General features: G+C 45.6%; 1 protein-coding gene across 9 annotated transcripts in view; it reads right to left on the reverse strand.

Annotated features, from left to right (window-relative positions):
- Window positions 1-21,893, reverse strand: part of ADGRA1 (adhesion G protein-coupled receptor A1) — a 1,508,265-nt gene that overhangs the window by 582,388 nt on the left and 903,984 nt on the right. The window lies entirely within an intron of this gene.

Below are 21,893 nucleotides of genomic sequence, written 5' to 3' on the forward strand. Positions count from 1 at the left end.
CCGGCTGCGTGTGCTGCTTTTTATTTGAACAAAATCGGCCCAGCAGGGCCTGAGCGGCAGCCATCGGCGGTGATGGACGAGCTGAGCTCGTCCATACCGCTAAGATGGTTAAGGGAGTCTGAAGTCTCCATAGGCTACAATAGGAATCACAACTGAGCAGCACTCAGTGAGTAACGTCGCCGCCGTCAGAAGACGGAGCCAAAGATGCTTAAAAAACACAATAATTCGGCCTCCAGCAATTACTGGAAGGCGAATTATATAATCCCCCCACTATCCATGGCGGCCTGGAGGGGGAATAGTAATTAATAAGGCCCGGACTTGTGCAGAAGCAGGATCAGCCTTATACCGGCTGTATCCTGCGCCCAAGTCTACCACTGCCGATTTCAAATGTATGCACTGAGGAATAGATGGAAGAGTGGAGAGACTAGGCTATCTAGCAGGCAGGCTGATACAGAACACTCAGCAGCCTCCATTCCCCACAAGTCAGGTTACCTTAATCACAGCCATTCATTCCTTGTTTACATGGCCAGCCCAGGTGGTCACTTTAGTGTCAGATGGCAGCCCTCCTGCAGAGCTCAAATCTCCCAGCAGCTAGGATGTGTGACAAGCTGCCCAGATAAAGGGGGCGTGGCCTACTATACAGTGCTGAGCACTGGCAGGAAAGCTCTCTGTGCTGCTGTAATCAGACACATAAGCACTTATCTGATCTCACAGCAATAAAAAACTAGGAGACCAGAGAAGGGAAGTCACCTGAAGCAGAGACATTCAGCTGTGAATGTCTCATCATGTATAAGCTGATCCTGTCCTGCAGCCAGTCTGCCCTGCATAGACAGACACAGCAGAGAGGAGGGTGGAGAAGGACAAGACTGAGCATCAGCCACTCCCCTCCCACACACACACCAGCTGTCGGCTGAGGCAATTCAGTCACTGACTCTATAGAGCAAGGAGGTGCCGTGGACTGTGGTGAACATTTTTGCAGCTTTTAACTCTGCACTTTCTTTAAATTCGAGGGCAGAGGAGACGAGAAGTGCACAGCATGCTGACAGCCAATCACTAAGCCTGCACTGCTGAGAAAGAGCAGAGCTCTGCAGCCACCTCTCCTTCTCAGTCCGTTCCTCTGCCAGCTGTATGTCAGGCTGCAGGCAGCTCTTAGGCCCAGTGCACACCAAAACCGCTAGCAGATCGTCAAAACGCTAGTGGTTTTGGGAGCAGAGAGCCGATATTTGCCGGGTGCACACCGAGCGGATTTTGTATGTGATCCGCCGGCTGCATCAGCATCCGCGTGGCTAATGTATCTCTATGGGCTGGTGCACACCGGCGGTTTGAGGTTTTAAGCAAACCGCAAACGTGCAGCAAGAGGCACATTTGCGGCTTGCTAAAAACCTCAAACCGCCGGTGTGCACCAGCCCATAGAGATACATTGGCCACGCGGATTTTCAAGCGGATGCGGCCGGCGGATCCGCCCAGTGTGCACTGGGCCTTACCCTCCTATTCCTAACTAATGTTAGATGGATACCTGCTCCGGAGTCCAGAGACCTAGTGAGGAGGATATAGAGGGTGAACTGTCACAGCACCATACTGAGCCCCCACGGAGCTCTCACACACTCTCTGCACACTCTCTGGAAAAGTAATGGGGTGAGTGGGTGGGCTCACTCGACTTGCCTCCTTCTTTCATTCGAAGGAGAGGAGCCTGTGCAAAAAAGCCTTACACTGATTGGAGGGCGGGAAAGAGAGAGAGGGAGGGACAATTAGAGGAGGATGCCTGGAACCTTTTCTGGCTCAGCCGCTTGGGGAGCAGCCTCCCTGTACTGCGGTGCGCGGTGTAACAATTTTGTGTCATTTGGATGGCAGCCCTGATATGTATTGGTCTCTGGGCTGACCTTTTTGACACCCCTTTGTTAGTACTGCATAATAGTTCCTCCTGCTTTGTCGTACGTTTCCTAATCTGCTCAGCTGTTCCGGTAGCTACCTTGAGTGACTCTCAGTAGATGCGCTGGACGTGGCTCCGCCCTACGCGTTTCGACCAATCGGGGCTGATGAGACCGATTGGTCGAAACGCGTAGGGCGGAGCCACGTCCAGCGCGTCTACTGAGAGTCACTCAAGGTAGCTACCGGAACAGCTGAGCAGATTAGGAAATGTACGACAAAGCAGGAGGAACGCCGCGGAAAGGGTCGGGGAGACGGGACGCCGCGCATCCACCGCATGCTGGGCAGACCTCGCTGTTATATCATGTGTGATGTGCCAATATACAAGCGGAAACTACGTGAGTGCGCATTTAGTGCGCGGGAGGCTTAAAAGTGTTTAGCGATATTACACTATTGAGTTTTTATGTTTTATGTGGAAGAGGTTTTAACATTAAAGAAAAAGGTGAAGAACAGTATCAAGTGCCTATGGATATTACTTTGAGCGCTAGACCCACCTGTTGTCTGAGGTGGCTACCAGTTGGTGTGCGCAATCTTGGAAAGAGTGTGTGATCACGTGTGGAGCACTTTTTCACTAAAACACGGGTGTAGTGTGTAAAAGTTGGGCCTTGCAGAGTTACGCTATGTGATGTTTTCTTGTCATTTTCTAGGAGGTGGAGAGCGCAGTCCAGCAGCATTTATAAAACTTTAACTGGAAAAGTGTGACAGCGATCCCATTGTTGTGTTGTAAGGACTTTAATTGTGGTGGACATTGGGTTTGTAACAGCGCAGCCTATTCGTTGAATATTAATTACCAGCAATATTGCTGCCTTGTCCTGTGGAAGAAACACTTTCTCCTGTTTTGTGTCCCACAGTAGTCCTAGGAAAATAAAATTTTGGGTTAGAAGCAAGTTGGACTTTTCCCTGCTTATCAGCCACCCCAGGTCCAAAAGGACCTGAACAGAAAAATCTAGATCCCTGTGCAAGTCCGCACAGAGTCTGCTAGAAATAAAAAGTTGTCAAGGTACGGGAGAACCCTTACATTGTGGAGATGGAGAAAGGCTGCTGCCTCTGCTACAATCTTCGTAAACATCCTTGGGGCCGAGGATATTCCGAAAGGAAGAGTTTGGTACTGATAGTGGCAAAAGGTGTTCTTGTGAGGAGTACCCTCCACTAAATGCTTCTTAAGACCGGGTATCCACTTATCCAGGTTTCTGGCCAAACAGATAGAGGATATGGCAGGCTTAAATAAAAAAGGAAACTGAATCCCAGGCCCTTTTCAACAAAGTTTCAGCTTTTTTATCCATTGGATTTTTTAGATTGCCAATATCCTCAAATGAAAGGTCAGTCCCTCTGGAATACTGAGCCAGAGGAGACTCAAGCCTTGGACATTTGGTCCATGGAGCCTGATCTTCCTCCTTAAAGGGCAATCGTCTTTTGAAAGACCTAGGAATGAACAATTTCCTTTCTGGATATTTCCATTGAGATGAGATAATGTGCTTAATAGCGGAGTGTACAGGGAAGCATTTAGGTGGCTGACCCTCCAACCCTCTATAAATCTCGTCTTGCGCAGAGGTCGTTGGCACGGTCTCAGGAATTTGTTCAGCGTCATAAATGGCCTTTAACAATTCCAAAGTGTCCTCAGCACTATACAAGTATTGCGAGGTTCTAGAGGGACCAGACTCAGGAGATACATCAGAGTCCCTGGCCTCCCCCTCCTCCATGAACTTCTCATCCTCTTCCTCAGATATAGTCTCTATACCTCCTATCTGAGAATCCCCCCTAGGTAACTGAGCAGGAGGTAAACTCTGTGATAGAAACTGAGGTGGAAAGACAGCTAACACACCATCAAAGGATTGCAACTGAGCCTGCCTATCCTGATAAGAAGGTATCCTTGACACACCAGGAATCTGACTGTCTTCAATGGAGGATAACTGCTGAGTCCCCTGCGGTTCAGACACAGCCTGTGCAGGAACTGGAAGGGCAGACCTTAATGCAGCAATGTAGTAGCCAGTTCAGCCTTCATAGCATTCATAAGGTCTAACATGGCTCTATTAGTAGCATTTGTATCAACAGGGGTAGATGTGGTAGAGGACTGTCAGCTATGCAATCAGGGTTGCTCGTAAACTACGCCAGCGCGAATCTACGCGTTGTAGTCCGCAACTACGCATTGTAGTTCATAGATGAAGTTTAAAAACTTTGCGTACATATTTCCACGTAGTCGTAGTACCGCTATGTGAAGCTTCGCCCGCTACACGCAGTTGATGTATGTATTGCGAAGTCAACTACGCATGCGGTAGCGTCTATACGGATCATTGCGCATGCGCAGAAATACTATTGCCCTTCTATACGTATACAATTCCGCATTGGAAGGTGGAATGTACGCATATATTAGTTCACCCATGCGCATAGTTAGCGGATTATTGCGGAAATTTTTCCGCATAAAGGCAAAGGCGTCCGCACACACTACGATTCGCACTACAAGAAGCTACCATATTTTAACGTGTAGTCTACGAAATGCAAACGTAGTGAAGATTTCATAGCTGTAGTTTACGAAGCGTAATTGCGGAAAACTACGTGTAGTTCCAGCGTAGCGAAGTTGGCCGACTACGACCATCCCTATATGCAATCTACACATTGAGATCTCTTATACCCTGATGGTAAATTATCATCACATTTTCTACACTTTTTATCAGAGTGCTTCACCACCTGAAAAAACACAACCAAACAACCTTCACAGGATAATATAAAGCTAGACTATCTTGAGGGAGAGGGGAGGAGAGGAGTCACAGTACCTGTGGAGCATTCACAGCCTGCTCAGGTGCATCCACGGACTGCTAAACAGCTTCAGGTACATCTTCTGATTGCCCCATGCTGTCCATCCAGCTTAGCATGTGTGTAGTAATCCAGGCCTTTAACTAGTGCACGTCAGGGCCAGCATTGCCTCCCCTGCTGACATCAGCCAGCAAACGCTATCTGATGCCCAATCCACATCCTGCGGACTAATATTCTGAGTGCTTCCCAGCTGGCGTGGTACCGCCCTCTATGCCTCCTCCCGTTCAGTCGCCTCCAAACATGGAAGACGCTGATCGCACGTGGAGAAGAAATGTCCTCCTCCTATAGGCGGGCTGTCCACCTATCGGCGACTACTATGTCACGCTAGGCGCTGCAATGTCATTGACACACACGCTGAATGCTGAAGACGCCGCGCCGCATGTAGGGCAGCCTGAACTGTCTCTAGAATCCGTACCAGGTACACATGCATTTTAAAAGCATCCCCAGACGCTATCCATGCTGCAGGGAGGCGGCAGCTGCACGACCCTCCTTCACCCCACAGGGCTCCGGAAGGCAAATAGCCAAAGAGTTATTATATCTAGAATTCTCACACTAAAAAAATCCCCTGCAGCCGGATAAACACATAGAAAATGAACACTCTCAATCATAGACAGGTGCCACACAGGCTCCCCCATCCTCAGTGTCCCTAACAGCCTGCAGTCCTCGGGTGCAGGGAAACAGTCAATAACTGAGTTGGTTAGGAGGAGAGGGAGCTTATATGGGATGGGGCCTGATTAGTTCAATTATTTAATTATTGCCTGTTTCCTTTCAGGGGTGGGTCAGTCTCCTCTCTCAGGAGGAAGCCATCCTGAAGGACGATGAGAGAAAGTTACGTTAAAACCAAGCAGACCATTGTTTTTCTTGTGAAATCCCCAATAAGTTTGATGTGTCACATGATCTTCTTCCTATTAAAAAAAAGTTTGATTCAAAATGGCCAATTTCAAAATGGCCACCACGGTGCCCACCCACCTTGAAAATTCCCCTGCCCCTCACATATACTAATGTGCCACAAACAGGAAGTTAATATCACTAACCATTCCCATTTTACTAGAGCGAACCTCCGGACTAAAAATCTACTCAGCAGAACTGAAAAGGCTTGGTGTTTCTTTAACAGTTTCACAGCATCAGAACCACCTATCAAAGAAAAAAAGCCCGGGCTTTTTTTCCCCTAATGCTGTGCAGAGCATGATGGGATTTCCTATGTTGTTAATCACGTTGCCTAGCAACTGGGAGAGGTGCTCGGGACACAGGACAGTTGGAACTGTGTCTCATGCTCCCTGTCACCTCCTTTCAACCAAAAAGATGGCTGCACTCATGAAATCAAACATTTGCCTGTTCTTTTAAAACAGTGGGTGTAAGAGATTACCTATCTATTTTAATTAATATGACTAATGTAACTTAATGACAGTATGTTTGTTTAGGCTGGAGTTCCTCCATATAAATGTCCCACCCTGTACAATGATCAGCCTCCGTGTCCTTCCTGAATTATACCAAAACCACCCCCCCCGGCTAGCGACATGCAGATTGTCGCTAGCCTGTTATTTACCTCTGCCTGTGTTCACTACCGCACCCCCGACCACTGTACAGCTTGGCTGCCAGTCTGTGTCCCTTCCCTCCCAGCCTCCGTAAGCCGATTGGAGGAAAGGACACAGGCGGGGAGATGCACTATACAGGAGGCGGGGGAGTGGTGGGTGAATGACAGGCAGAGGTAAATAACAGGCTAGCAACAATCCAGGAGGAATTCTGAAAGGACACAAATGCTGGTCATTGTATACAGTAAGATAAAGAAACAGAGCAACCTGAAAAAATCCATGACCATGAATAGACATGAACTAAACTATACAACAAGAAAAGCATCCATGGTCTACAAAGCAAACAATCACACACTGTGTGTAGTAAAAGTACAATGAGCTTATTAGGGACATATCCCAATAGGCATTAAAGACAACGACACTGGTACTGCTGAGATTAAAATAAATATGGTAACAATATGAATAAATAATCACAAGGTGCTGGGACAGTGAGAATATAGATAAACCAAGTATACCAGATCTCTCTGCATCGAAAAAGTGTCTCTTAATAACAAAATAATCAATGGCAGTCAGTGTCAAATTGAGAAATAAATTGCTCTGCACAGCACTAAGTCCTCTCAGTCCGACCGATGTAAGCATCTCACATGTATCGTACCCCCTGTGGTGCTTCTTCTGAGCTGGTCATTGAATACAGAACGTGCCTCTGTGTCCTAATATAATTTATCAAACCCACCTCAGGTTCTCTTTAAGGCACCGGTAGAGGGAGGTCTTAGGGTTAGGCATTGGTAGGGGAAGGTCTTAGGGATAGGAATCAGTAGAGGGAGGGTTCTGTGTTAGAGTAGGGTTAAGGTTAGGACATAGTAAAATTATTGGTAAAGATTACCGAAATATTATTGGAATTAAGTGGTAGAATATTGGTAATTTTACCAATATTGTACTAGCAGCAATCCTCCCACACTTTTTTTTTACCTGGAGCCTTTTTTATATGAATGCTTACAGAGTGCCCATTTAGTTCATGATGATGAATTACATATTTCTGGTCAATTTTTTTTTTCTCACCTCAAGCAGATCCTATAGATAGAGGTTCGATGTATACAAATCTGTTACTATATCCTGAAAGAGAATTGTTTAGTAAAAGCTCTGCTGCCGTTTCTGTACTGTACGTTTTCCTCTTGTTGATCAATCCACGTGCGATAACCTCTGACTACAGCATGGTTGGTTGTCCAGTTCTTCCTAAACTCTCTCTAGTTCCCTTCCTCATCACCTTTCTTCTTAGCAAACTGTGCATACGAAAAATGTTCCTGGCAACAGGAACACAATTGGGGACTGCACATGCACAGCAGACTGGAAATTCACTGGAGGTGACTGTGGGACAATGGAGTTAAGTAGGCCCAGGTAAGTATAAATGTTTTTCTTTAATTTATTTCAAGTTTCCTTTAAGGCGAGCAAAGAAAGGGTCACTTTCATGTAGTACACCCATGGCAGTACAGTCTTCAGACTGTAACCTGAAATGATTATAGGCAGTGGTGTAGCAATAGGGGTTGCAGAGGTAGCAACCGCATCGAGGCCCTTGGGTCAGAGGGGCCCTCCCTCAAGCACAATATTAGCTCTGTATTGGCCCTGTGTTGGTAAACATCACTTCTATAGATGCTTTAAATAGTAGTAATCATTAACAAACTGTTTCCCATCCCCTACTTGCACCTCTGACACTGTTGTTGTCCTTGGCAGGTTTTGGTGAACCGTATCAATTGATATGCATAGAGTGCTTAGAGGGGCCCATGTAAAACTTGCACCAGGGCCTTAGCTACGCCACTGATTATAGGCTATTCTACTGAGTGACAAAGTCCTTTGTCTGCATGAGATTTAACAGGAGCAGAGCTGTCAGCAGTAAAAACACATATACTGAATCTCACAAGGGCAGGAAGTCAAAGCAGCCAACCACCTGGGGCCATTCAACCGTACCTTCAGCTTATCTATCTGTAACATCTATCTACAGCTGAATGTGTCTGCTACCCGAGGTGTTACAGGGTACAATAAATTGACTGTGATGCCAAGGGCTGTGTCTACACATCACTGGAATGAAATAGAATTAGGAGAATTTATTTAATAAAGAATCAGGATGGACTATTACAGTCAACAGAGCTTTCTCAGATATAAATGTTATGCTGAGGGCAGCTTTATGAAGAATGGAGCCAATAAAACTTGTGCCAGGCCTTTTTTTTTTTTTTTTTTACAGGAACCTTCACATTTCTTGCAACATTTGCTAGGTTAAGCTGACTACTTGGTGGAGTTAATTAGCTGCTGTATATTTATAGTATTAGTGGCTAAATGTGTATCATTTGGTTAGTGTACTGGTTAAGGTCTCTGCCTCTAACACAGGAGACCAGGGTTCGAATCTTGGCTCTTCCTGGTCAGTAAGCACCTAATCAGTAAGGCATCCTTGGGCAATACTCCCTAACACTGCTAGGGCCTACTGAGCACACCCTAATGTCTGCAGCTTAAAGGAGTTCTCAGGCAAAGTTTGTAAAATGAGCTTTACTCACCTGGGGCTTTCTCCAGCCCCTTGCACCCAACTGTCCCACGCTGTCCTGCACAGTTCGCCGCGGCCCACGTGGCCATGACTGACAGCGGCGCTTCACGCAGCCGCAGTAAGGACGACCCCGCAGTCGACCTGAATAACGATCACGGAGCCCAGGAGAGCGGCGGGGAGCGGTCGGCGTGGGACAGTCGGCTGCAAGGGGCTGGAGAAAGCCCCAAGTGAGTAAAGCTTATTTTACAAACTTTGCCTGATAACTCCTTTAAAGGAGTTATCAGGCAAAAAAAAATGAGTTTCACTTACTTGGGGCTTCTACCAGCCTCATGCAGCCATCCTGTGCCCTCGTCATCACTAACTGCTGCTCTGGTCCCCCTCCATCACCTTGTTTAGTTTTTGCCAACCTTGGGGTCGGCAGGCCACATTGTCTACATTTTTACGCATTCCCGCTGGTGCCGGGACATTAACACATACATTTTACGCGTTAGTGGTTCCATACATAAAAATTTACGCGGTGAACCACTACCGCGTAAAAATGTATGTGTTAATTTTCCGGCACCAGCATGAATGCATAAAATGTACGCAATGCGGCCCGCCGACCCCGAGGTCGGCAAAAACTAAACAAGCTGACAGAGGGGGTCCAGAGCAGCAGTGAGTGACTACGAGGGCACAGGATGGTTGCATGGGGCTGGTAGAAGCCCCAGGTAAGTGAAACTCTTTTTTTTTTTGCCTGATAACTCCTTTAAGCACTTTGAGCTTGATTCACCATGCGGTGCTAACCTACTTAGCATGTCTAAAGTCTTTAGGCACGCTAACTAGGGTGCTAAGTAGGTTAGCACCGGTTATCTCAATCAGATCGCGCGCTAAGTACCGCGCGCAAAGTCCTATGCGCACGGCAAGTCCCATAGGCTTTACTGGACACGCGTAAACTTTTGCGCACATAACTTTGCGCGCGATGTGGTTCATGCGCAAATTAGCAAGCAAAAAGCTCTTTTAGGCATGCTAAGGGGGTTTTCACAGGCGTGCTAACAGTTAGCACCGCTTTGTGAATCCAGCACTTTGAGTCCACCAGGAGAACAATGCAAATGTTATTTGTCTTGTCTTGTCTAGCACTTTTGCCTTGTGGAGTGAAAGTCAGTATCTTTGATTCGAGCCAGAACAGGTCTTTATCCCTATGGATGACAGTTCTGGTTACAAGCCCACACAGACGTGTCCCTCGGCTATAGCCGAGCGAACCATACTGTTGCTAAGGAGAGGGGTGGAGGGAGGAGCCCCTGATGGAGTGGCTTCTGGTGGGAGGGGAAAGGAGGTGATAAATGCACTCAGTCATTCCTTTAAATTCTGATGTGGAAGATCTTTAACTGACCTCATGAGACACCTGCACACATGCTGGATTCTGGGCCAAGACAGCCCCAAATGGCACCCCGTCTGAGTTCAGTTATGCATGTATTTGAGGCTTTAAAACCCTTCCATGCAGCACTACATACAGATCATCAGCCTATCAGGTTGAGCATCACAACTGCAGTCATTCCTAAGTGCAACTAGAGTCCCAGGCTCGATCCCCTCAAATAACACTTTCTGCATGGAGTTTGTATGTCCTTCCCACTAGGGGGCATAGCTATTACTGGCTTCTGCTGGTGAGACAGCTCCTCAGCACTCCCCTTAACTGTACAAGCGTACAGCACTATGCGACCCGCCACTGCATGTCACATGACGCATGAGACAGAAGCCGCTTGGTGCTGTCTGTACAGCTCTTGTACAGTGATGAGGAGTGCGTAGCAGCTGTCCCAATAAATAGCAGGTGCTAGAGCTGCCTGTGTAGCAAAATACTATCTCAAAATATTTTTGCAGTAAAAAGTTATGTTAGACACCAGTGGGTCAATAAGTCTTAGCCCTGGGTAGAAAACATGCAGAGCCGTGGATAATTCTTTTCCAGGCATGAGCTCCCTGAACCTCAGCACACCTAAACAATCAGTGCTCCAACATCTTAATGCCTTTAAAAAACAAAACATTTCTTTTGACTGTCCAAGTCCTGCTGAATCGCAGCCATAGCATCATCAATGCCTGATCATCTTTTTTCCTCAAAAGTCATCTAACTTAAAGCACATCTCAACTTGACACTCATTGCAAACTGTCATTATAGGTAGTGCCTTAAGCTAGCCAAGCCATACACTGCTTCATGTATGGGCAGATCGACCTCGAGATAGAGCCCCCTCTGATCGAATGTGATCATACAGGGATATGTTGCCTGCCCATACACATGCCATCGGAGAGGTAAGACTTCAAAACACAGTGCACAGGCATTTTGGGTGGGTGGGGGGCAAACTTCACACTTGGGTGGAGGGCAACGAAACATTGCATTGCAAACCTATTTTTCTAGATCTGCATTGTAATGTACACAGTGTGAAAAAAAAAAAAAACCCGCTTTCGGACGTTGCTTATTGACATCTATGCCGTTTGGACCTGTTATCCTTGCCAAGGCATAGATTTCAATGACCACGCTGCACGTTCCTCCTTCCACTACTGCCGATCACAATGCTCTCCTGCCACTGCAGCCCACTCACTCTGCTGTTGGTATGACAGCAGATCTCCATGAGCCAGTCAGGAGCCAAATTAATTTGCTCCGGATCACTGTGAGCCAGTCACATTGGTTCACAGTGATCGCCGGGTCAGGAGCCAATGAAAATCATCTCCTAACCGGCTCACAGAGCTCTGCTGTCATTCCAACTGCAGAGCGAATGGGCTTCAGCAAAAGGAGAGCAGCACAAATGGCAAGAGAGAAGGGTCCGAATGGTGTGACTTCGGTGAGCCCTGTTTTTGTGCCCTTAAAGGGCCAGAGACTTTTGGTACCGAAGTGGTTAAAGAAGCAAGAAAGGGTAAATAAACAAACAAGAAAGCAGAAGAAAAACCTCTCAAAACATTAACTTAAAATATTTAGAATTAGAAGAAATATATGACTTATTTTAAATTTATTTTCTAGTGTAAAACTAAACTAATACATACAACAAGCATGCCTAACATCTAGAAAGAAAAAGGGCCCCGATGCGGTCGCTACCCCTGCAACCCCTACTGCTACGCCACTGCAAGCCGGTAATACTGTCGTTCACACATAGCACACGGCAATATTACCTTCACTTCCTCCTGCAAATACAGCCAGTAATTCTAGGCACTAGAGTAGCATGACCGTTGGTATGGTAACACGCATTCCTACGAGTGTTACTGTTAGCAATGCTCGTTAGTGTAGCAACAATCGCGCTACTGAAATACTGAAAATTCTGCCAATTTCATAAACCAAGGTAATATTGCCGTGTGCGATGTGTGAACCGCAGTATTACCGGCTTTTGATGAATCAACCCCTATGTTTAAGTACTACTGCTAAGCAATCATTAAACATGAACCTTGTGTTTTACCCTGCCACACCCCTTCTTCCCCCATGTACATCAAAAAAGGGCCCAGAAAAGCCAATAGTAGAATATCTGTAAATTTACCGATGGAAAAACAAAAAAGTGAAGGATAAAATATTGGTAATACATATCGATATTTTACTACAGCTAAACCTAAGCCTATTCTCACACAGTACCCTCCCCCTACCAATGCCAAACCTCACCCACCCCCTCGCGGATAACCGTAACCCTCCTCTCCATGGCTAACCTTAACCCTCCTAACCCCCACAGCTTATTCCTTCTAGCCATGCCTGACCTTAACCCTCCTATCCCCCATGGCTAACCTTAACCTTACGGCTAACCTTTCCCCCCCTCATGACTAACCTAAACTATCCAGGCCACAGCAATAAAAAAAATCTCAAAAATAACCTGCCGCAATTAAACTAACACAATGTCTAATCACCTAAATGTTCCCTTCTTAGCAATAATTCAATGGGAGATTATGGGGGTGCCTAAACTTCCACCCCCCACCTTCCAGTTTTGGATAGGGAAGGGAATGCAAAGCACTCCCCTTGCTGCCAGTCATATTTCCACAACGCTAAGACTTTAATGCTTGCTGGTGCAGTCCTAGTTTCTATTAAATAATGGTCACAGACACATACAATGCCTAATGTTAGTTCATGGAAACTAGGCCTGCAGACTAAACACAGTAGGAAGTAGGACCAGTATGAGTTGCACAAACATGCCAAACTAGGCAGTGCTAGCCTTCCAGTTCGTCAAAAAAGATCAAACATGTACATGTGTGAATTTGAAACCTGTGAATAGGTTTTGTCAAGTGAAAAACTCAGTCATTTACAACTGTGGCTAGATTTTATTTAAGCACTGCAAAGATATGAACAGGTAAAAAAAAAATCCCTGTTTAGGCTCACCATTCATCATGGTGGATCAAAAGAGTTCATTTCTATAAAGAAGATAGACGCATGGCAAAGAAATTCAATCTCTAGCAACGCTCAGCTACTATTGGGGGACTCAAACAGAAGTTTCTATTCATTCCAATGGAAAAAAGCAATGTTGCTGGGCTGGCACAGATCCAAAGAGAATTATGGCGCGTTACATCAAGGGGAACATGCATGCTGATAAGAGGAGAAGAGACTAAAAGGAATCCTATAATGATGTGCACCATGCAGATCAGGAACAATCTTTATTACAGTGTGAGAAATAACCTATGACAACCAAAGAGGGTTCACCTCAGTCTAGTCTTCATGTGATTGCGCACACATCTGACTGGTCTGCCTCCTAATTAGGGAACCAGGTGAGACAAACCTTGGTAAAGTACAGTTAGATATATTATGCTGAAGGCCTTACAATGGCACTTAGATTATGTATTAATATAATGCTTTACCTGTGTGCTGTCTGCCGCCATGGTCCGCATTCATCTTCTGCATTGCGGGTGGGCTTCCGACATGCAACATGTGGGGCGTGTGATGTCACGTACGTGTCGCGTGCTTTACGGAAGCCCATCGGCAGTGTGAATGATGCACGGGGACCACGGTGGGAGTAAGCACTGGACTGGGAGTAAGGACTGGTAAAGTTTCAAAAGCATGAATGAGGGGCACATTTACACGAGGGCCCTTTCACACCGAGGTGGTGCGCCATTTTTACCCACCAACGTTCCGGCACGACGAGACGGAATCAATGTTTTCGCCACATCCGGATGCGGGTCCAGAACTACATTACGGCACGGCGATCTGTGTCAGCCCGGGAAGTCATTTTAGTCTATGGCGACGTGTGGATTTTTAAAAGTTACGTATTTAAAGTGAACCTCCATACTAAAAATCTACTCACCAGCACTGAAAAGGCTTGGTGTTTCTTTAACAGTTTAACAGCATCAGAACTTTGTTTTTCTTAATTAAGCCTCATTTTTAGCTGCATAGAAGGTAAACTCTGCCCCATCAAAGAAAACTGCCCGGGCATTTTTCCCCTGATGCTGTGCAAAGCATGATGGGATTTCCTATGTTGTTGTTCTCGTTGCCTAGCAACTGGGAGGGGTGATCAGGACATAGGATAGTTGGAACTGTGCCATGTTCCCTGTCACCGCCTTTCAACCAAAAAATGGCTGCCCAAATATACATTTACCTGTTCTTTTAAAACAGGGTGGGTAAGAGATTATACTATCTATCTATTTTAATTACATAACTAATGTAACTTAATTACAGTATGTTTGTTTAGGTTGAAGTTCCTCTTTAAATAATATGCTTCTGCATCCCCGAAGCAGGAAGTGACGGCAAGCGCGTGTCACTTCCTGCTTGGCTGGTGGCCAGAAAGGGAACACCGTGCTAATTGCAGTATTCCCTGAAGGCCTGTTTCTGACGGTGCGATGCAGTGCCTAGGGGGAAACAATGATGGGGGTTCTATCATGTTCGTTGCTTGGCCTGTTACCGCCGCTCACCTGATCAACATCTTGCAGCATGTCCAGTCTACATATTTAACCAATTTCAGTCCAAAATTGGTTGAATCCTCAAATCGGACATGCTTGTGGCGGCACAGATGAGCATCCGGTTCGATAATAATTATCTAATTGGATGCTTGATTGGCTGCCAAGTTGAATGATCTATGAACACCTTTAGAGGAGCTGAACAGGACTGTGCCTGTTTGTAAAAAATGTTCAGCAAGGGAGGAACTTCTTTGGTTTAAGATAATGCCTTTTTGTTCCATTTGTTTTCTCCTGTTTACTCACTTGCCTTTGTGAAATGAACCATATCCAGATTTGTTTGTTCTGAAGATGAGTAGACAGGCCGCGCATTTATCCTCCTATTTTTCAAGGTGCTATGTAATGTGGATTACAAGTTCTTACTGCTACACAACAAACATCAACATAGTGATCGGGACAAGTCAGAAAAGCAGCCTAGAAGTGGCATGAGGCATATGCATGTTTGTAGATTTTTTACTCTGAAATAAACAATAAATATAAAGATTTTGAAGGCCCTTAATCGAGATCAGTCAAGGATTTCAACAATTGTAAACTGAGATAGCTCTCAGTTGAGCCTTTAGCAAGGCTGCAGAGTAGACAGCCTTACTACCTCAGCAGCACTGGCTGTTATCATAAACATGGATCAACACAGCTTTACCATGACCATTATGGACACGACTAGTTGTGCCTTGGTATTACTGGACTGCAAAAGCTGGGGTGCTAAAATCACCAGTGGTGAGGGAACACCCTACTTCGAAGAAGTGACATACCTACCTTGGTAGAGGGAAGTCTCTGGATCCTCTAAAGCAGTGTTCCCCAACCCAGTGCTGGGCCGAAATTACGCATGAGCGTAATTACGCATCGTAATTCAATGTAAATTTACGCGTAAGCGCTACGCGTAACTTACGGTCTTACGGGAAATTATTTACACGTAAGCAGTAAAGTGGTATCGCAATTACACTGTCTACTGTAATTGCTAGGTATGCGTAATTTTACGAACACTTACGCGTAATTTTACGCGTAATTACTAACGTAAAAACTCCCCTTTTCTAAGATTAGCCAATCAGTCAACATCTTAAGCAACCAATAGTATCTTCTCCCGCCCTTCAGTATAAGCGTACGTTTTGACGCATACGAATGATATGTACGCAATAACTGTCACATTGACGGCTATTGCATACATATCGTCCGTATGCGTCAAAAAGTTCGCATTAATGGATATTACGGCACTACGCGTAACATCGTAGTGTAAGCGCCTACATTACGGTATCCTTACGCATAACTGCGTAAGTTTACGCGTAATTACAGTGATGTACCGTAGATAATTTCCTACGCCGTAACCGTAATTGCGTAATGCATAATAGCGTAAAATAACGCGTAATGATCCGTAAGCGTAGATTTTTCCATTACGACCAGCACTGCCCCAACCCTGTCCTCAAAGCCCACCAACAGTGCATGTTTTGTGGAAATCCACCCAGGTAGGTAATCAGCTCTGCTGAGACACTAATTACCTCACCTGTGATTGTGTGTGGTGTTCTGCAAAACACGTACAGTTGGTGGGCCTTGAGGACAGGGTTGGGATGGGGAGCTCTGCTCTAAAGGCTTCAAAGCTCCTCCTGGAGACAACCTATCCAGTGCTGGGGACGTTCTGGAAGTTCGAGACCTCTCTCCCATCACTGAGCAAGTGCAGGCTCAGGATGCATTGCACCTGCGCTGTAGCACAGAGCCACTCGGGTTTGACAGAAAAAGCTGAACCCAATCAGCTCCATGCCACTGTGCAGGTGTGGAAGCCCGCTTGCAAATGTCCAGAGGTTCCCAATGCTGGATCGGTGGTCTCGAGGAGGACCTCCACCGAGGTAAGTATGTGACTTGCTCTCTATTTAAAGTCACCAGTTTGCTTTAAAATCTATAAAATGTGTATGCAGAAAACTGAACTCAGTATATAGTAAGGTATTTTGAAAAATGTTGACTTGACCACAAATTTTTGGTGTGGTGTGCGTGTGTGTGTGTGCGATGTGTGCGATGTGTGTGTGGTGTGTGTGGTGTGTGTGGTGTGTGTGGTGTGTGTGGTGTGTGTGGTGTGTGTGGTGTGTGTGGTGTGTGTGGTGTGTTGTGGTGTGGTGTGGTGTGGTGTGGTGTGGTGTGTGTGTGTGTGTGTGTGTGTGTGTGTGTGTGTGTGTGTGTGTGTGTGTGTGTGTGTGTGTGTGTGTGTGTGTGTGTGTGCGTGGTGCGGTGTGCGGTGTGGGTGTGGGTGTGGGTGTGGGTGTGGGTGTGGGTGTGTGTGTGTGATGTGTGTGTGTGTGTGTGTGTGTGTGTGTGTGTGTGTGTGACCATGAGCCTATTAAGAAATATCTGGCTTTTTTTTTTACTGCTTCCCATTCACTTTAAAGGGGAATAAATATGTCAGCGTCCACGTACCTCTCGCTACAGTTGTCCTTTAAGATTGATATTCTCAAAAACTACAAAGGTCTTTTTGAAAAATATTTTTTGACTGGTTCCCACTATTACCTTTAACACAGCTGACAATAGCATGTATGGGGGCTTTGCTCTTAACCTCCCTGGCCATGCGGCCGTGGGAGGTTTTTTTTAACCTAATTTTTTTGTTTATCATGTAGCTAGCCTAGCGCTAGCTACATGATTCCCCCCTCCCTGCGGTATCTGCCCGTTCCCTCCAATCACCCCCGGCGAACACGCCCATCAGCAAATCACGTTCAGAACAGGATTTCCTGCGGGGCTTCCCCCGTCACCATGGCGACGAACAGAACAACGTCATCGACATCGTGACGTCACAGGGAGTCCCGATCCACCCCGTTGCACAGCCTGGCGGCGATGGGCCAGGCTGTGCAGGGGTCTGCGGGGGGGCACTCTTTCACGTCGGGTAGCGGCGGATCGTCGGCGAGCGGAGAAACACGCAGTTAGCAAAGTGCAAGATGTGTGTTTAAAAAAAAAATTATTCAAATCGGCTCACCAGGGCCTGAGCGGTGCCCCCCGGCGTTACTGGACGAGCTGAGCTTGTCCATAACGCTAAGGAGGTTAACTGCTGCACACAATTACGCAAAATTACGACTGGATTTCACAGAATTAACTTAATGTCCAAATCGTCATAACATATGGCCAATTACAATCATCACTAGTTTTTAAAAGAATCTATCCCCTTAGTAAATTCAGGCCTCAATCACCAGCAGGTATTTGCTTCATAGCTGCACAAAATATTTACCAGCTATTACGTACATAATAACCGCCCGCCCGCTCAGCGCACGTCTGCCAATCTGGTCAATCAATGTGACGGTATAGTCAGATAGTTATAATGTAGATAAATATGCGACTTCATCCTGCAAACAAATGCTTTTATTTCATTTGCAACATGCAGATGTCATTTCTTCCCAGTAATCTGGCAGCCATTCAGGTAAATACATCAATTTCCAGACTCCACAAAACCCGTAGCTCTTCATAACATTGAATTGTCATTCAGTGCTATTCACTCCTAAATCAGTCATTTGATTTCATAAACATGTTCCCAATTCTGCACGGGATGGAACATATAGATGTGGAATATGTCATTATATTGTAAATAGGCTGAATGAATGGGGAGGCAAAATACACAGAATTAACGGATAAGTCCATGAACAAGTAATATATCAGTTGGCAGATTGGATGACATACCTACCAGTTTCTCATACTCCTTAGGGACCACTGCCTGATACCTGAACTTGATTCTTGCAATGTAAAACCCTCATTCAATTTAAGAACCAATGATTCAACAGAAGACTATATTCAGAGTTCTCCCTTAAAGTGTACCTGAACTCTTGCACAGGACAGAAGGACAACAGAGAAATGCACCCTGTATGTATTTAGAGAGTTCAGCCTGTTTAATTTCCTCTCATTTGTGTCTAATCACAAGTTGTAATTTCATCTATCCCGTGTCACATGACTGCCACGGCAGAGATGGCAGATACGCTCATTTGAAAGCACAGGGTGTTAACAATATGTCTGCTCCCATGAATCAGGAAGTAGAAACAATACAGATTTATTTTAGGATTTGTATCAGATGTAACAAATACATGTTTTTTGTTTATTATTATTATTGTTATTATGCTGTTGCATATCCTTCAGAGCAGAGAGAACGTTTTGTGTTCAGGTCCACTTTAAAGCGGAATGAAACCCAGCATTTCTTCTTTGCTCTAATAGATTATTTACAGCGTATTATATACAACCAGCATTTTTTTTTACTAGAACAGCATTCAAAAGGTTACACACAGGACTTCGAAGTTCCCTGCCAGCAAAGCTGGACTCATCGAAAATGCAGATAATGTTATCTTGTATTTAATTGTTTCAAGTGAGGAATGTAAATAAACACTTCTCTGACAGTGCAGGCTCTGCTGACCAAAGTCAGACAATCAGAAATAATTTCTGCTTAAAGAGACTCCGTAACAAAAATTGCATCCTGTTTTTTATCATCCTACAAGTTCCAAAAGCTATTCTAATGTGTTCTGGCTTACTGCAGCACGTTCTACTATCACAATCTCTGTAATAAATCAACTTATCTCTCTCTTGTCAGACTTGTCAGCCTGTGTCTGGAAGGCTGCCAAGTTCTTCAGTGTTGTGGTTCTGTGATGCATCTCCCCCCTCCAGACCCCTCTCTGCACACTGCCTGTGTATAATTTAGATTAGGGCAGCTTCTCTCTTCTCTCTTATCTTTTACAAGCTGGATAAATCCTCCTCTGAGCTGGCTGGGCTTTCACATACTGAGGAATTACATACAGGCAGAGCTGTCTGCACTCTGCAGGAAGAAACAGCCTGACACTTCAGTGGAAGATAGCTGCAGGGTGAAAGAAACACACAAATGATCTCTTGAGATTCAAAAGGAAGGGTGTATACAGCCTGCTTGTGTATGAATGTATTTTCTATGTGTGGACATACTGTACATCAACCTACTTCCTGTTTTGGTGGCCATTTTGTTTGTTTATAAACAAACTTTTTAAAACTGTTTTTAACCACTTTTAATGCGGCGAGGAGCGGCGAAATTGTGACAGAGGGTAATAGGAGATGTCCCCTAACGCACTGGTATGTTTACTTTTGTGCGATTTTAACAATACAGATTCTCTTTAACCTTTTCGGGACCGGCCACCTACCCCCCCTTAAGGACCAGGCATTTTTGGCGGGAAGGGGGTGCGCGCGTTTGGGGGGGTCAGGCGGCCGGATCCCGTGTGTGGCTGCCGGGCATTGTGTCCCCCCTTGGTGGCCTGGGCCCCCCCTTCTGCCAGCAGCCTTCACTTACCTTCCAGGCTCCAGCGATGAGCCGCACGGGACCCTCTTCTCCGGCCGGCATCTCCGCTTCATCTGACGAGCAGTTCCGGGTCGCGGCTTGATGACGTCATCAAGCCGGGACCCGGCGCTGACGTCAGATGAAGCGGAGATGCCGGCCAGAGCGGAGGGGGGCGCCGATCGTCGCTGGAACGGCAGGGAGGTGAGTGGATCCTCTTCTTTCCCCCCCTGCCGCCGCAGCTGTCAAACAGATCACTACGATCCGACGGCGATCGTAGTGATCGTGTGATCAGCAGCCATACGCGATGGCTGCTGATCACTCGGGGGAGATGTCGGCTGTCATATGACAGCTTGATCTCCCCCTCCGGGTGCGCACGATCGCGTCGGGAGCGGAAATTTCGGGCCGGCGTAGATCCTACGCCGCATCAGGCTAGAACAGCCACAAGTGCGGCGTAGGATCTCATGCACATGGTCCCGAAAAGGTTAAGTTAGAACATGAATAAAGCAGTTATAAATAAAATGCAAAGTCAGCTCTCAGAAAACAAAGTGTACTTTGGGAACATATAATTTCTAAATGAATAATAATACTTATGCACAAGAGCAAATATGATAACCGTATGGCATATAAAAAGTAGGAAAACATGTTTTTATTGAATATTATGTCAGGGTTTTATACCGCTTTAAGACAGATTCTAAAGAACATAACTCTGAACACCTTGTATTTCTGATTGAAAACAATAAATTCCTTCAACTGCTTGAGCGCCCGTGGTCTAACATTGTTTTGCTACAGCTGTTTGAATGTCCAAGCTGATAAGAGACTAAGGCCTGGAACCCACTAGCAGCGTTTTCAAAAGGTACATACACACGTCTGATTTTTCCAAACAACTGGTTGTTCGGACCGGTCGTTTCGACGTCAAACCGGGCGTCTGTACAAGGTCATTTGATTTGGAAAATCAAGTATGTATGTACCTTAAGCCCCAGTGATTTTTAAAGCGCTTGCTAATGCAATGCTATGGGGGATTTTGTAAAAAAAATCATATCCCTCAAGTGGTATCACATCCATATATGGTGTCTGGATGGTATAATGGTTAAGGGCTCTGCCTCTGACACAGGAGACCAGGGTATGAATCTTGGCTCTGCCTGTTCAGTAAGCTGCACCTATTCAGTAGGAGACCTTTGGCAAGTCTCCCTAACACTACTACTGCCTATAGAGTGCGCCCTAGTAGCTGCAGCTCTGGCGCTTTGAGTCCGCCAGGAGAAAAGCGCAATATAAATGTTATTTGTCTTATTTGTCATATCATCACATTAGCAAGAGCTTTTCAAATCACAAGCACTCAGAAAAGGCTTAGCAAAGCACTGCTAGCGGATTCTAGGCCTAAGTGCCGACAGAAACCAAGACCAACCACTAAAAATGCCAAACTCTGCATACTTGTTATGTATTGTCAGGTATAAACACTCTCTCTTGATTCTCCATTTATCTTACATTATGGAGGGTTTAGTGGTAGGGGCGGTCAGAAAGGCAGATTTCCGATGAATTTCCATATTCCGACAAATATCTTTCCGATTTCTGCAGAATTATGCAAAAATCTGAATTTCCCACTTTCCCATTCCCGCTAAAAGTTTTTTTTTGGGGGGGGGTTCTGCTATTTTTTAATTAAGTTTGGTAATCTGAAAAAAAAAGTTTTTCTACAGAATCTGCTATATTTTGCAGATGCAGATAAAGCGCTTCGGAATATGTTGGCGCTATATAAATAAAAAAAATAAAATAAATAATAATAAACACTATTATGCGAACAACCGCGGTATTGCAAATGGTATTTTTTTAAAGGAAATATGGCAGCCCCAATATCCTTCTTACATCAGGTTCCCTTTAATGCAGGGACTTGCTGAACAAACAAAAGCTGTGAATAAGATGAATTCATAGCTCTCTACTGTCCCTCTTTTGAAGGGACAGTCCCTCTTTCAGGACCCTG

Source organism: Hyperolius riggenbachi, chromosome 10, assembly GCF_040937935.1.
Source record: "Hyperolius riggenbachi isolate aHypRig1 chromosome 10, aHypRig1.pri, whole genome shotgun sequence".
Classification (NCBI taxonomy): Eukaryota; Metazoa; Chordata; class Amphibia; order Anura; family Hyperoliidae; genus Hyperolius; species Hyperolius riggenbachi.